This window comes from Acipenser ruthenus, unplaced genomic scaffold, assembly GCF_902713425.1.
Source record: "Acipenser ruthenus unplaced genomic scaffold, fAciRut3.2 maternal haplotype, whole genome shotgun sequence".
In the NCBI taxonomy this organism is placed as follows: Eukaryota; Metazoa; Chordata; class Actinopteri; order Acipenseriformes; family Acipenseridae; genus Acipenser; species Acipenser ruthenus.
In genome coordinates, this window is record NW_026707292.1 from 287,501 (window position 1) to 304,705 (window position 17,205).

A 17,205-nucleotide genomic window follows, 5' to 3' on the forward strand; every position below is an offset into this window, starting at 1 on the left:
AAAAATAAAAAAATGTAAGGGACCCACACTGCCTACTCAAGCCCAAAACAGAGCCTCCAGCCCGGCCTGATCTGGCGCCAGGCGCGGGAGGGCAGCATACTTCCATCAGCATGGAAGTCCAGGACTGTAAGGGGACCCACCGCCTCCCCAAGCCGAAAACAGAGCCTCCAGCCCGACCTGATCTGGCGCCAGGCACGGGAGGGCAACAGACAGACTTCCAGGGAAGTGGAAGCTGCCAGGGGTGAATGGGAACTCTGCCCGGGGTGCAGAGCCTCCCACATGGCTTGACTTATTATTTTTACTTAAATATTTTTTTGATCAAAAGACCATGCCCTTAGTAATATGCACTTACCCCCCCAGTGTATCTGTTATCTAATAGCATTATGAGAGCAAGTCACTACTTCATGCCGACCTCCTGGAACTGCCGCTCGGCCACCCAGACCCACTTTGTCCACTAAGGTTTTTTGTGGCTATGGTAATGTATTATTATTATGTGTTTATTTAGCAGACACCTTTATCCAAGGCGACTTACAGAGACTAGGGTGTGTGAACTTTGCATCAGCTGCAGAGTCACTTACAATTACATCTCACCCGAAAGACGGAGCACAAGGAGGTTAAGTGACTTGCTCAGGGTCACACAGTGAGTCAGTGGCTAAGGTGGGATTTGAACCGGGGACCTCCTGGTTACAAGCCCTTTTCTTTAACCACTGGACCACACAGCCTCCAATGTAGCACTATTCTGACTCTAGTCAATTCTATTCTAACTATGGTCATTTAGCTCAATGGTGACTCTGGTCATGTAGCTCAATGGTGACTCTGGTCATGTAGCTCAATGGTGACTCTGGTCATGTAGCTCAATTTTGACTATGGTCAGGGCGGCAGTGTGGAGTAGTGGTTAGGTCTCGGGACTCTTGACTAGAAGGTCGTGGGTTCAATCCCAGGTGGGGGACATTGCTGCTGTACCCTTGAGCAAGGTACTTTACCTAGATTGCTCCAGTAAAAATCCAACTGTATAAATGGGTAATTGTATGTAGAAAAATAATATAATTGTATGTAAAAATAATGTGATATCTTGTAACAATTGTAAGTCGTCCTGGGTAAGGGTGTCTGCTAAGAAATACAGTGGCTCTCAAAAGTATTCACCACCCTTGGACTTTTCCACATTTCATTGTGTTACAACATGGAATCAAAATGGATTTAATTGGGAGTTTTTGCCACTGATCAACACAAGAAAAGTCCATAATGTCAAAGTGAAAAATAAAATCTACAACTTGTTCTAAATTAATTACAAATATAAAACAGAAAATAATTGATTGCATAAGTATTCACCCCCTTTGCTATGACACACCTAAATAAGCTCTGGTGCAACCAATTGTCTTTAGAAGTCACATAATTAGTTGAATGGAGTCCACCTGTGTGCAATTAAGGTGTTTCACATGATTTCAGGTTAAATACACCTGTCTCTGGGAGGTCCCACAGTTGGTTAGTACATTTCCTAACAAAAACTACATCATGAAGATGAAGGAACATTCAAAGCAAATCCGGAATAAGGTTCTTCAAAAGCACCAATCAGGGGTAGGATATAAGAACATTTCCAAGGCATTGAATATCCTCTCAGAGCACAGTAAAGTCCATTATTATGAAATGGAGAGAATATGGCACAACTGTGAATCTGTCTAGAACAGGCCGTCCTCAAAAATGGAGTATCCGGGCGTATAGGGCACTAGTCAGGGAGGCCACCAAGAGGCCTATGGCAACTCTAAAGGAGTTACAGTGTTCCACGGCTGAGCTGGGAGACACTGTGCATATGGCAACAATAGCCCGGGTGCTTCACAAAACTGGCCTTTATGGGAGAGTGGCAAAAAGAAAGCCATTGTTGAAAAAAACTCGCATCAAATCTCGGCTAGAGTTTCCCAGAAGGCATGTGGGAGACTCTGAGACCAAGTGGAAGAAGATTCTATGGTCTAATGAGACCAAAATAGAGCTTTTTGGCCTCAATGCTAAGCGCTATGTTTGCCACTGATCAACACAAGAAAAGTCCATAATGTCAAAGTGAAAAATAAAATCTACAAATTGTTCTAAATTAATTACAAATATAAAACAGAAAATAATTGATTGCATAAGTATTCACCCCCTTTGCTATGACACACCTAAATAAGCTCTGGTGCAACCAATTGTCTTTAGAAGTCACATAATTAGTTGAATGGAGTCCACCTGTGTGCAATTAAGGTGTTTCACATGATTTCAGGTTAAATACACCTGTCTCTGGGAGGTCCCACAGTTGGTTAGTACATTTCCTAACAAAAACTACATGATGAAGATGAAGGAACATTCAAAGCAAATCCGGAATAAGGTTCTTCAAAAGCACCAATCAGGGGTAGGATATAAGAACATTTCCAAGGCATTGAATATCCTCTCAGAGCACAGTAAAGTCCATTATTAAGAAATGGAGAGAATATGGCACAACTGTGAATCTGTCTAGAACAGGCCGTCCTCAAAAACGGAGTATCCGGGCATATAGGGCACTAGTCAGGGAGGCCACCAAGAGGCCTATGGCAACTCTAAAGGAGTTACAGTGTTCCACGGCTGAGCTGGGAGACACTGTGCATATGGCAACAATAGCCCGGGTGCTTCACAAAACTGGCCTTTATGGGAGAGTGGCAAAAAGAAAGCCATTGTTGAAAAGAACTCGCATCAAATCTTGGCTAGAGTTTCCCAGAAGGCATGTGGGAGACTCTGAGACCAAGTGGAAGAAGATTCTATGGTCTGATGAGACCAAAATAGAGCTTTTTGGCCTCAACGCTAAGCGTTATGTTTGCCACTGATCAACACAAGAAAAGTCCATAATGTCAAAGTGAAAAATAAAATCTACAAATTGTTCTAAATTAATTACAAATATAAAACAGAAAATAATTGATTGCATAAGTATTCACCCCCTTTGCTATGACACACCTAAATAAGCTCTGGTGCAACCAGTTGTCTTTAGAAGTCACATAATTAGTTTAATGGAGTCCACCTGTGTGCAATTAAGGTGTTTCACATGATTTCAGGTTAAATACACCTGTCTCTGGGAGGTCCCACAGTTGGTTAGTACATTTCCTAACAAAAACTACATCATGAAGATGAAGGAACATTCAAAGCAAATCCGGAATAAGGTTCTTCAAAAGCACCAATCAGGGGTAGGATATAAGAACATTTCCAAGGCATTGAATATCCTCTCAGACCACAGTAAAGTCCATTATTAAGAAATGGAGAGAATATGGCACAACTGTGAATCTGTCTAGAACAGGCCGTCCTCAAAAACGGAGTATCCGGGCGTATAGGGCACTAGTCAGGGAGGCCACCAAGAGGCCTATGGCAACTCTAAAGGAGTTACAGTGTTCCACGGCTGAGCTGGGAGACACTGTGCATATGGCAACAATAGCCCGGGTGCTTCACAAAACTGGCCTTTCTGGGAAAGTGGCAAAAAGAAAGCCATTGTTGAAAAAAACTCGCATCAAATCTCGGCTAGAGTTTCCCAGAAGGCATGTGGGAGACTCTGAGACCAAGTGGAAGAAGATTCTATGGTCTGATGAGACCAAAATAGAGCTTTTTGGCCTCAACGCTAAGCGCTATGTTTGCCACTGATCAACACAAGAAAAGTCCATAATGTCAAAGTGAAAAATAAAATCTACAAATTGTTCTAAATTAATTACAAATCTAAAACAGAAAATAATTGATTGCATAAGTATTCACCCCCTTTGCTATGACACACCTAAATAAGCTCTGGTGCAACCAATTGTCTTTAGAAGTCACATAATTAGTTGAATGGAGTCCACCTGTGTGCAATTAAGGTGTTTCACATGATTTCAGGTTAAATACACCTGTCTCTGGGAGGTCCCACAGTTGTTTAGGACATTTCCTAACAAAAACTACATCATGAAGATGAAGGAACATTCAAAGCAAATCCGGAATAAGGTTCTTCAAAAGCACCAATCAGGGGTAGGATATAAGAACATTTCCAAGGCATTGAATATCCTCTCAGAGCACAGTAAAATCCATTATTAAGAAATGGAGAGAATATGGCACAACTGTGAATCTGTCTACAACAGGCCGTCCTCAAAAACGGAGTATCCGGGCGTATAGGGCACTAGTCAGGGAGGCCACCAAGAGGCCTATGGCAACTCTAAAGGATTTACAGTGTTCCACGGCTGAGCTGGGAGACACTGTGCATATGGCAACAATAGCCCGGGTGCTTCACAAAACTGGCCTTTATGGGAGAGTGGCAAAAAGAAAGCCATTGTTGAAAAAAACTCGCATCAAATCTCGGCTAGAGTTTCCCAGAAGGCATGTGGGAGACTCTGAGACCAAGTGGAAGAAGATTCTATGGTCTGATGAGACCAAAATAGAGCTTTTTGGCCTCAACGCTAAGCGCTATGTTTGCCACTGATCAACACAAGAAAAGTCCATAATGTCAAAGTGAAAAATAAAATCTACAAATTGTTCTAAATTAATTACAAATCTAAAACAGAAAATAATTTATTGCATAAGTATTCACCCCCTTTGCTATGACACACCTAAATAAGCTCTGGTGCAACCAATTGTCTTTAGAAGTCAGATAATTAGTTGAATGGAGTCCACCTGTGTGCAATTAAGGTGTTTCATATGATTTCAGGTTAAATACACCTGTCTCTGGGAGGTCCCACAGTTGGTTAGCACATTTCCTAACAAAAACTACATCATGAAGATGAAGGAACATTCAAAGCAAATCCGGAATAAGGTTCTTCAAAAGCACCAATCAGGGGTAGGATATAAGAACATTTCCAAGGCATTGAATATCCTCTCAGAGCACAGTAAAGTCCATTATTAAGAAATGGAGAGAATATGGCACAACTGTGAATCTGTCTAGAACAGGCCGTCCTCCAAAACGGAGTATCCGGGCGTATAGGGCACTAGTCAGGGAGGCCACCAAGAGGCCTATGGCAACTCTAAAGGAGTTACAGTGTTCCACGGCTGAGCTGGGAGACACTGTGCATATGGCAACAATAGCCCGGGTGCTTCACAAAACTGGCCTTTATGGGAGAGTGGCAAAAAGAAAGCCATTGTTGAAAAAAACTCGCATCAAATCTCGGCTAGAGTTTCCCAGAAGGCATGTGGGAGACTCTGAGACCAAGTGGAAGAAGATTCTATGGTCTGATGAGACCAAAATAGAGCTTTTTGGCCTCAACGCTAAGCGCTATGTTTGCCACTGATCAACACAAGAAAAGTCCATAATGTCAAAGTGAAAAATAAAATCTACAAATTGTTCTAAATTAATTACAAATATAAAACAGAAAATAATTGATTGCATAAGTATTCACCCCCTTTGCTATGACACACCTAAATAAGCTCTGGTGCAGCCAATTGTCTTTAGAAGTCACATAATTAGTTGAATGGAGTCCACCTGTGTGCAATTAAGGTGTTTCACATGATTTCAGGTTAAATACACCTGTCTCTGGGAGGTCCCACAGTTGGTTAGTACATTTCCTAACAAAAACTACATCATGAAGATGAAGGAACATTCAAAGCAAATCCGGAATAAGGTTCTTCAAAAGCACCAATCAGGGGTAGGATATAAGAACATTTCCAAGGCATTGAATATCATCTCAGAGCACAGTAAAGTCCATTATTAAGAAATGGAGAGAATATGGCACAACTGTGAATCTGTCTAGAACAGGCCGTCCTCAAAAATGGAGTATCCGGGCGTATAGGGCACTAGTCAGGGAGGCCACCAAGAGGCCTATGGCAACTCTAAAGGAGTTACAGTGTTCCACAGCTGAGCTGGGAGACACTGTGCATATGGCAACAATAGCCCGGGTGCTTCACAAAACTGGCCTTTATGGGAGAGTGGCAAAAAGAAAGCCATTGTTGAAAAAAACTCGCATCAAATCTCGGCTAGAGTTTCCCAGAAGGCATGTGGGAGACTCTGAGACCAAGTGGAAGAAGATTCTATGGTCTGATGAGACCAAAATAGAGCTTTTTGGCCTCAACGCTAAGCGCTATGTTTGCCACTGATCAACACAAGAAAAGTCCATAATGTCAAAGTGAAAAATAAAATCTACAAATTGTTCTAAATTAATTACAAATATAAAACAGAAAATAATTGATTGCATAAGTATTCACCCCCTTTGCTATGACACACCTAAATAAGCTCTGGTGCAACCAGTTGTCTTTAGAAGTCACATAATTAGTTGAATTGAGTCCACCTGTGTGCAATGAAGGTGTTTCACATGATTTCAGGTTAAATACACCTGTCTCTGGGAGGTCCCACAGTTGGTTAGTACATTTCCTAACAAAAACTACATCATGAAGATGAAGGAACATTCAAAGCAAATCCGGAATAAGGTTCTTCAAAAGCACCAATCAGGGGTAGGATATAAGAACATTTCCAAGGCATTGAATATCCTCTCACAGTACAGTAAAGTCCATTATTAAGCAACGGAGAGAATATGGCACAACTGTGAATCTGTCTAGAACAGGCCGTCCTCATAAACGGAGTATCCGGGCGTATAGGGCACTAGTCAGGGAGGTCACCAAGAGGCCTATGGCAACTCTAAAGGAGTTACAGTGTTCCACGGCTGAGCTGGGAGACACTGTGCATATGGCAATAATAGTCCGGGTGCTTCACAAAACTGGCCTTTATGGGAGAGTGGCAAAAAGAAAGCCATTGTTGAAAAAAACTTGCATCAAATCTCGGCTAGAGTTTCCCAGAAGGCATGTGGGAGACTCTGAGACCAAGTGGAAGAAGATTCTATGGTCTGATGAGACCAAAATAGAGCTTTTTGGCCTCAACGCTAAGCGCTATGTTTGCCACTGATCAACACAAGAAAAGTCCATAATGTCAAAGTGAAAAATAAAATCTACAAATTGTTCTAAATTAATTACAAATATAAAACAGAAAATAATTGATTGCATAAGTATTCACCCCCTTTGCTATGACACACCTAAATAAGCTCTGGTGCAACCAGTTGTCTTTAGAAGTCACATAATTAGTTGAATGGAGTCCACCTGTGTGCAATTAAGGTGTTTCACATGATTTCAGGTTAAATACACCTGTCTCTGGGAGGTCCCACAGTTGGTTAGTACATTTCCTAACAAAAACTACATCATGAAGATGAAGGAACATTCAAAGCAAATCCGGAATAAGGTTCTTCAAAAGCACCAATCAGGGGTAGGATATAAGAACATTTCCAAGGCATTGAATATCATCTCAGAGCACAGTAAAGTCCATTATTAAGAAATGGAGAGAATATGGCACAACTGTGAATCTGTCTAGAACAGGCCGACCTCAAAAACTGAGTATCCGGGCGTATAGGGCACTAGTCAGGGAGGCCACCAAGAGGCCTATGGCAACTCTAAAGGAGTTACAGTGTTCCACGGCTGAGCTGGGAGACACTGTGCATATGGCAACAATAGCCCGGGAGCTTCACAAAACTGGCCTTTATGGGAGAGTGGCAAAAAGAAAGCCATTGTTGAAAAAAACTTGCATCAAATCTCGGCTAGAGTTTCCCAGAAGGCATGTGGGAGACTCTGAGACCAAGTGGAAGAAGATTCTATGGTCTGATGAGACCAAAATAGAGCTTTTTGGCCTCAACACTAAGCGCTATGTTTGCCACTGATCAACACAAGAAAAGTCCATAATGTCAAAGTGAAAAATAAAATCTACAAATTGTTCTAAATTAATTACAAATATAAAACAGAAAATAATTGATTGCATAAGTATTCACCCCCTTTGCTATGACACACCTAAATAAGCTCTGGTGCAACCAGTTGTCTTTAGAAGTCACATAATTAGTTGAATGGAGTCCACCTGTGTGCAATTAAGGTGTTTCACATGATTTCAGGTTAAATACACCTGTCTCTGGGAGGTCCCACAGTTGGTTAGTACATTTCCTAACAAAAACTACATCATGAAGATGAAGGAACATTCAAAGCAAATCCGGAATAAGGTTCTTCAAAAGCACCAATCAGGGGTAGGATATAAGAACATTTCCAAGGCATTGAATATCCTCTCAGAGCACAGTAAAGTCCATTATTAAGCAACGGAGAGAATATGGCACAACTGTGAATCTGTCTAGAACAGGCCGTCCTCATAAACGGAGTATCCGGGCGTATAGGGCACTAGTCAGGGAGGCCACCAAGAGGCCTATGGCAACTCTAAAGGAGTTACAGTGTTCCACGGCTGAGCTGGGAGACACTGTGCATATGGCAATAATAGCCCGGGTGCTTCATAAAACTGGCCTTTATGGGAGAGTGTCAAAAAGAAAGCCATTGTTGAAAAAAACTTGCATCAAATCTCGGCTAGAGTTTCCCAGAAGGCATGTGGGAGACTCTGAGACCAAGTGGAAGAAGATTCTATGGTCTGATGAGACCAAAATAGAGCTTTTTGGCCTCAACGCTAAGCGCTATGTTTGCCACTGATCAACACAAGAAAAGTCCATAATGTCAAAGTGAAAAATAAAATCTACAAATTGTTCTAAATTAATTACAAATATAAAACAGAAAATAATTGATTGCATAAGTATTCACCCCCTTTGCTATGACACACCTAAATAAGCTCTGGTGCAGCCAATTGTCTTTAGAAGTCACATAATTAGTTGAATGGAGTCCACCTGTGTGCAATTAAGGTGTTTCACATGATTTCAGGTTAAATACACCTGTCTCTGGGAGGTCCCACAGTTGGTTAGTACATTTCCTAACAAAAACTACATCATGAAGATGAAGGAACATTCAAAGCAAATCCGGAATAAGGTTCTTCAAAAGCACCAATCAGGGGTAGGATATAAGAACATTTCCAAGGCATTGAATATCATCTCAGAGCACAGTAAAGTCCATTATTAAGAAATGGAGAGAATATGGCACAACTGTGAATCTGTCTAGAACAGGCCGACCTCAAAAACTGAGTATCCGGGCGTATAGGGCACTAGTCAGGGAGGCCACCAAGAGGCCTATGGCAACTCTAAAGGAGTTACAGTGTTCCACGGCTGAGCTGGGAGACACTGTGCATATGGCAACAATAGCCCGGGAGCTTCACAAAACTGGCCTTTATGGGAGAGTGGCAAAAAGAAAGCCATTGTTGAAAAAAACTTGCATCAAATCTCGGCTAGAGTTTCCCAGAAGGCATGTGGGAGACTCTGAGACCAAGTGGAAGAAGATTCTATGGTCTGATGAGACCAAAATAGAGCTTTTTGGCCTCAACACTAAGCGCTATGTTTGCCACTGATCAACACAAGAAAAGTCCATAATGTCAAAGTGAAAAATAAAATCTACAAATTGTTCTAAATTAATTACAAATATAAACAGAAAATAATTGATTGCATAAGTATTCACCCCCTTTGCTATGACACACCTAAATAAGCTCTGGTGCAACCAGTTGTCTTTAGAAGTCACATAATTAGTTGAATGGAGTCCACCTGTGTGCAATTGAGGTGTTTCACATGATTTCAGGTTAAATACACCTGTCTCTGGGAGGTCCCACAGTTGGTTAGTACATTTCCTAACAAAAACTACATCATGAAGATGAAGGAACATTCAAAGCAAATCCGGAATAAGGTTCTTCAAAAGCACCAATCAGGGGTAGGATATAAGAACATTTCCAAGGCATTGAATATCATCTCAGAGCACAGTAAAGTCCATTATTAAGAAATGGAGAGAATATGGCACAACTGTGAATCTGTCTAGAACAGGCCGTCCTCAAAAACGGAGTATCCGGGCGTATAGGGCAATAGTCAGGGAGGCCACCAAGAGGCCTATGGCAACTCTAAAGGAGTTACAGTGTTCCACGACTGAGCTGGGAGACACTGTGCATATGGCAACAATAGCTTGGGTGCTTCACAAAACTGGCCTTTATGGGAGAGTGGCAAAAAGAAAGCCATTGTTGAAAAAAACTCGCATCAAATCTCGGCTAGAGTTTCCCAGAAGGCATGTGGGAGACTCTGAGACCAAGTGGAAGAAGATTCTATGGTCTGATGAGACCAAAATAGAGCTTTTTGGCCTCAACGCTAAGCGCTATGTTTGCCACTGATCAACACAAGAAAAGTCCATAATGTCAAAGTGAAAAATAAAATCTACAAATTGTTCTAAATTAATTACAAATATAAAACAGAAAATAATTGATTGCATAAGTATTCACCCCCTTTGCTATGACACACCTAAATAAGCTCTGGTGCAACCAATTGTCTTTAGAAGTCACATAATTAGTTGAGTGGAGTCCACCTGTGTGCAATTAAGGTGTTTCACATGATTTCAGGTTAAATACACCTGTCTCTGGGAGGTCCCACAGTTGGTTAGTACATTTCCTAACAAAAACTACATCATGAAGATGAAGGAACATTCAAAGCAAATCCGGAATAAGGTTCTTCAAAAGCACCAATCAGGGGTAGGATATAAGAACATTTCCAAGGCATTGAATATCATCTCAGAGCACAGTAAAGTCCATTATTAAGAAATGGAGAGAATATGGCACAACTGTGAATCTGTCTAGAACAGGCCGTCCTCAAAAACGGAGTATCCGGGCGTATAGGGCAATAGTCAGGGAGGCCACCAAGAGGCCTATGGCAACTCTAAAGGAGTTACAGTGTTCCACGGCTGAGCTGGGAGACACTGTGCATATGGCAACAATAGCCCGGGTGCTTCACAAAACTGGCCTTTCTGAGAAAGTGGCAAAAAGAAAGCCATTGTTGAAAAGAACTCGCATCAAATCTCGGCTAGAGTTTCCCAGAAGGCATGTGGGAGACACTGAGACCAAGTGGAAGAAGATTCTATGGTCTGATGAGACCAAAATAGAGCTTTTTGCCCTCAACGCTAAGCGCTATGTTTCCCACTGATCAACACAAGAAAAGTCCATAATGTCAAAGTGAAAAATAAAATCTACAAATTGTTCTAAATTAATTACAAATATAAAACAGAAAATAATTGATTGCATAAGTATTCACCCCCTTTGCTATGACACACCTAAATAAGCTCTGGTGCAACCAGTTGTCTTTAGAAGTCACATAATTAGTTGAATGGAGTCCACCTGTGTGCAATTAAGGTGTTTCACATGATTTCAGGTTAAATAGACCTGTCTCTGGGAGGTCCCACAGTTGGTTAGTACATTTCCTAACAAAAACTACATCATGAAGATGAAGGAACATTCAAAGCAAATCCGGAATAAGGTTCTTCAAAAGCACCAATCAGGGGTAGGATATAAGAACATTTCCAAGGCATTGAATATCATCTCAGAGCACAGTAAAGTCCATTATTAAGAAATGGAGAGAATATGGCACAACTGTGAATCTGTCTAGAACAGGCCGACCTCAAAAACTGAGTATCCGGGCGTATAGGGCACTAGTCAGGGAGGCCACCAAGAGGCCTATGGCAACTCTAAAGGAGTTACAGTGTTCCACGGCTGAGCTGGGAGACACTGTGCATATGGCAACAATAGCCCGGGAGCTTCACAAAACTGGCCTTTATGGGAGAGTGGCAAAAAGAAAGCCATTGTTGAAAAAAACTTGCATCAAATCTCGGCTAGAGTTTCCCAGAAGGCATGTGGGAGACTCTGAGACCAAGTGGAAGAAGATTCTATGGTCTGATGAGACCAAAATAGAGCTTTTTGGCCTCAACACTAAGCGCTATGTTTGCCACTGATCAACACAAGAAAAGTCCATAATGTCAAAGTGAAAAATAAAATCTACAAATTGTTCTAAATTAATTACAAATATAAACAGAAAATAATTGATTGCATAAGTATTCACCCCCTTTGCTATGACACACCTAAATAAGCTCTGGTGCAACCAGTTGTCTTTAGAAGTCACATAATTAGTTGAATGGAGTCCACCTGTGTGCAATTGAGGTGTTTCACATGATTTCAGGTTAAATACACCTGTCTCTGGGAGGTCCCACAGTTGGTTAGTACATTTCCTAACAAAAACTACATCATGAAGATGAAGGAACATTCAAAGCAAATCCGGAATAAGGTTCTTCAAAAGCACCAATCAGGGGTAGGATATAAGAACATTTCCAAGGCATTGAATATCATCTCAGAGCACAGTAAAGTCCATTATTAAGAAATGGAGAGAATATGGCACAACTGTGAATCTGTCTAGAACAGGCCGTCCTCAAAAACGGAGTATCCGGGCGTATAGGGCAATAGTCAGGGAGGCCACCAAGAGGCCTATGGCAACTCTAAAGGAGTTACAGTGTTCCACGGCTGAGCTGGGAGACACTGTGCATATGGCAACAATAGCCCGGGTGCTTCACAAAACTGGCCTTTATGGGAGAGTGGCAAAAAGAAAGCCATTGTTGAAAAAAACTCGCATCAAATCTCGGCTAGAGTTTCCCAGAAGGCATGTGGGAGACTCTGAGACCAAGTGGAAGAAGATTCTATGGTCTGATGAGACCAAAATAGAGCTTTTTGGCCTCAACGCTAAGCGCTATGTTTGCCACTGATCAACACAAGAAAAGTCCATAATGTCAAAGTGAAAAATAAAATCTACAAATTGTTCTAAATTAATTACAAATATAAAACAGAAAATAATTGATTGCATAAGTATTCACCCCCTTTGCTATGACACACCTAAATAAGCTCTGGTGCAACCAATTGTCTTTAGAAGTCACATAATTAGTTGAGTGGAGTCCACCTGTGTGCAATTAAGGTGTTTCACATGATTTCAGGTTAAATACACCTGTCTCTGGGAGGTCCCACAGTTGGTTAGTACATTTCCTAACAAAAACTACATCATGAAGATGAAGGAACATTCAAAGCAAATCCGGAATAAGGTTCTTCAAAAGCACCAATCAGGGGTAGGATATAAGAACATTTCCAAGGCATTGAATATCATCTCAGAGCACAGTAAAGTCCATTATTAAGAAATGGAGAGAATATGGCACAACTGTGAATCTGTCTAGAACAGGCCGTCCTCAAAAACGGAGTATCTGGGCGTATAGGGCACTAGTCAGGGAGGCCACCAAGAGGCCTATGGCAACTCTAAAGGAGTTACAGTGTTCCACAGCTGAGCTGGGAGACACTGTGCATATGGCAACAATAGCCCGGGTGCTTCACAAAACTGGTCTTTATGGGAGAGTGGCAAAAAGAAAGCCATTGTTGAAAAAAACTCGCATCAAATCTCGGCTAGAGTTTCCCAGAAGGCATGTGGGAGACTCTGAGACCAAGTGGAAGAAGATTCTATGGTCTGATGAGACCAAAATAGAGCTTTTTGGCCTCAGAGCTAAGCGCTATGTTTGCCACTGATCAACACAAGAAAAGTCCATAATGTCAAAGTGAAAAATAAAATCTACAAATTGTTCTAAATTAATTACAAATATAAAACAGAAAATAATTGATTGCATAAGTATTCACCCCCTTTGCTATGACACACCTAAATAAGCTCTGGTGCAACCAATTGTCTTTAGAAGTCACATAATTAGTTGAGTGGAGTCCACCTGTGTGCAATTAAGGTGTTTTACATGATTTCAGGTTAAATACACCTGTCTCTGGGAGGTCCCACAGTTGGTTAGTACATTTCCTAACAAAAACTACACGATGAAGATGAAGGAACATTCAAAGCAAATCCGGAATAAGGTTCTTCAAAAGCACCAATCAGGGGTAGGATATAAGAACATTTCCAAGGCATTGAATATCATCTCAGAGCACAGTAAAGTCCATTATTAAGAAATGGAGAGAATATGGCACAACTGTGAATCTGTCTAGAACAGGCCGTCCTCAAAAACGGAGTATCCGGGCGTATAGGGCAATAGTCAGGGAGGCCACCAAGAGGCCTATGGCAACTCTAAAGGAGTTACAGTGTTCCACGGCTGAGCTGGGAGACACTGTGCATATGGCAACAATAGCCCGGGTGCTTCACAAAACTGGCCTTTATGGGAGAGTGGCAAAAAGAAAGCCATTGTTGAAAAAAACTCGCATCAAATCTCGGCTAGAGTTTCCCAGAAGGCATGTGGGAGACTCTGAGACCAAGTGGAAGAAGATTCTATGGTCTGATGAGACCAAAATAGAGCTTTTTGGCCTCAACGCTAAGCGCTATGTTTGCCACTGATCAACACAAGAAAAGTCCATAATGTCAAAGTGAAAAATAAAATCTACAAATTGTTCTAAATTAATTACAAATATAAAACAGAAAATAATTGATTGCATAAGTATTCACCCCCTTTGCTATGACTCACCTAAATAAGCTCTGGTGCAACCAATTGTCTTTAGAAGTCACATAATTAGTTGAATGGAGTCCACCTGTGTGCAATTAAGGTGTTTAACATGATTTCAGGTTAAATACACCTGTCTCTGGGAGGTCCCACAGTTGGTTAGTACATTTCCTAACAAAAACTACATGATGAAGATGAAGGAACATTCAAAGCAAATCCGGAATAAGGTTCTTCAAAAGCACCAATCAGGGGTAGGATATAAGAACATTTCCAAGGCATTGAATATCCTCTCAGACCACAGTAAAGTCCATTATTAAGAAATGGAGAGAAAATGGCACAACTGTGAATCTGTCTAGAACAGGCCGTCCTCAAAAACGGAGTATCCGGGCGAGAAGTGCACTAGTCAGGGAGGCCACCAAGAGGCCTATGGCAACTCTAAAGGAGTTACAGTGTTCCATGGCTGAGCTGGGAGACACTGTGCATATGGCAACAATAGCCCGGGTGCTTCACAAAACTGGCCTTTCTGGGAAAGTGGCAAAAAGAAAGCCATTGTTGAAAAAAACTCGCATCAAATCTCGGCTAGAGTTTCCCAGAAGGCATGTGGGAGACTCTGAGACCAAGTGGAAGAAGATTCTATGGTCTGATGAGACCAAAATAGAGCTTTTTGCCCTCAACGCTAAGCGCTATGTTTCCCACTGATCAACACAAGAAAAGTCCATAATGTCAAAGTGAAAAATAAAATCTACAAATTGTTCTAAATTAATTACAAATATAAAACAGAAAATAATTGATTGCATAAGTATTCACCCCCTTTGCTATGACACACCTAAATAAGCTCTGGTGCAACCAGTTGTCTTTAGAAGTCACATAATTAGTTGAATGGAGTCCACCTGTGTGCAATTAAGGTGTTTCACATGATTTCAGGTTAAATACACCTGTCTCTGGGAGGTCCCACAGTTGGTTAGTACATTTCCTAACAAAAACTACATCATGAAGATGAAGGAACATTCAAAGCAAATCCGGAATAAGGTTCTTCAAAAGCACCAATCAGGGGTAGGATATAAGAACATTTCCAAGGCATTGAATATCATCTCAGAGCACAGTAAAGTCCATTATTAAGAAATGGAGAGAATATGGCACAACTGTGAATCTGTCTAGAACAGGCCGACCTCAAAAACTGAGTATCCGGGCGTATAGGGCACTAGTCAGGGAGGCCACCAAGAGGCCTATGGCAACTCTAAAGGAGTTACAGTGTTCCACGGCTGAGCTGGGAGACACTGTGCATATGGCAACAATAGCCCGGGAGCTTCACAAAACTGGCCTTTATGGGAGAGTGGCAAAAAGAAAGCCATTGTTGAAAAAAACTTGCATCAAATCTCGGCTAGAGTTTCCCAGAAGGCATGTGGGAGACTCTGAGACCAAGTGGAAGAAGATTCTATGGTCTGATGAGACCAAAATAGAGCTTTTTGGCCTCAACACTAAGCGCTATGTTTGCCACTGATCAACACAAGAAAAGTCCATAATGTCAAAGTGAAAAATAAAATCTACAAATTGTTCTAAATTAATTACAAATATAAAACAGAAAATAATTGATTGCATAAGTATTCACCCCCTTTGCTATGACACACCTAAATAAGCTCTGGTGCAGCCAATTGTCTTTAGAAGTCACATAATTAGTTGAATGGAGTCCACCTGTGTGCAATTAAGGTGTTTCACATGATTTCAGGTTAAATACACCTGTCTCTGGGAGGTCCCACAGTTGGTTAGTACATTTCCTAACAAAAACTACATCATGAAGATGAAGGAACATTCAAAGCAAATCCGGAATAAGGTTCTTCAAAAGCACCAATCAGGGGTAGGATATAAGAACATTTCCAAGGCATTGAATATCCTCTCAGAGCACAGTAAAGTCCATTATTAAGAAATGGAGAGAATATGGCACAACTGTGAATCTGTCTAGAACAGGCCGTCCTCAAAAACGGAGTATCCGGGCGTATAGGGCACTAGTCAGGGAGGCCACCAAGAGGCCTATGGCAACTCTAAAGGAGTTACAGTGTTCCACGGCTGAGCTGGGAGACACTGTGCATATGGCAACAATAGCCCGGGTGCTTCACAAAACTGGTCTTTATGGGAGAGTGGCAAAAAGAAAGCCATTGTTGAAAAAAACTCGCATCAAATCACGGCTAGAGTTTCCCAGAAGGCATGTGGGAGACTCTGAGACCAAGTGGAAGAAGATTCTATGGTCTGATGAGACCAAAATAGAGCTTTTTTGGCCTCAACGCTAAGCGCTATGTTTGCCACTGATCAACACAAGAAAAGTCCATAATGTCAAAGTGAAAAATAAAATCTACAAATTGTTCTAAATTAATTACAAATATAAAACAGAAAATAATTGATTGCATAAGTATTCACCCCCTTTGCTATGACACACCTAAATAAGCTCTGGTGCAACCAGTTGTCTTTAGAAGTCACATAATTAGTTGAATGGAGTCTCACCTGTGTGCAATTAAGGTGTTTCACATGATATCAGGTTAAATAGACCTGTCTCTGGGAGGTCCCACAGTTGGTTAGTACATTTCCTAACAAAAACTACATCATGAAGATGAAGGAACATTCAAAGCAAATCCGGAATAAGGTTCTTCAAAAGCACCAATCAGGGGTAGGATATAAGAACATTTCCAAGGCATTGAATATCATCTCAGAGCACAGTAAAGTCCATTATTAATGAAATGGAGAGAATATGGCACAACTGTGAATCTGTCTAGAACAGGCCGACCTCAAAAACTGAGTATCCGGGCGTATAGGGCACTAGTCAGGGAGGCCACAAGAGGCCTATGGCAACTCTAAAGGAGTTTACAGTGTTCCACGGCTGAGCTGGGAGACACTGTGCAATATGGCAACAATAGCCCGGGAGCTTCACAAAACTGGCCTTTATGGGAGAGTGGCAAAAAGAAAGCCATGTTGAAAAAAACTTGCATCAAATCTCGGCTAGAGTTTCCCAGAAGGCATGTGGGAGACTCTGAGACCAAGTGGAAGAAGATTCTATGGTCT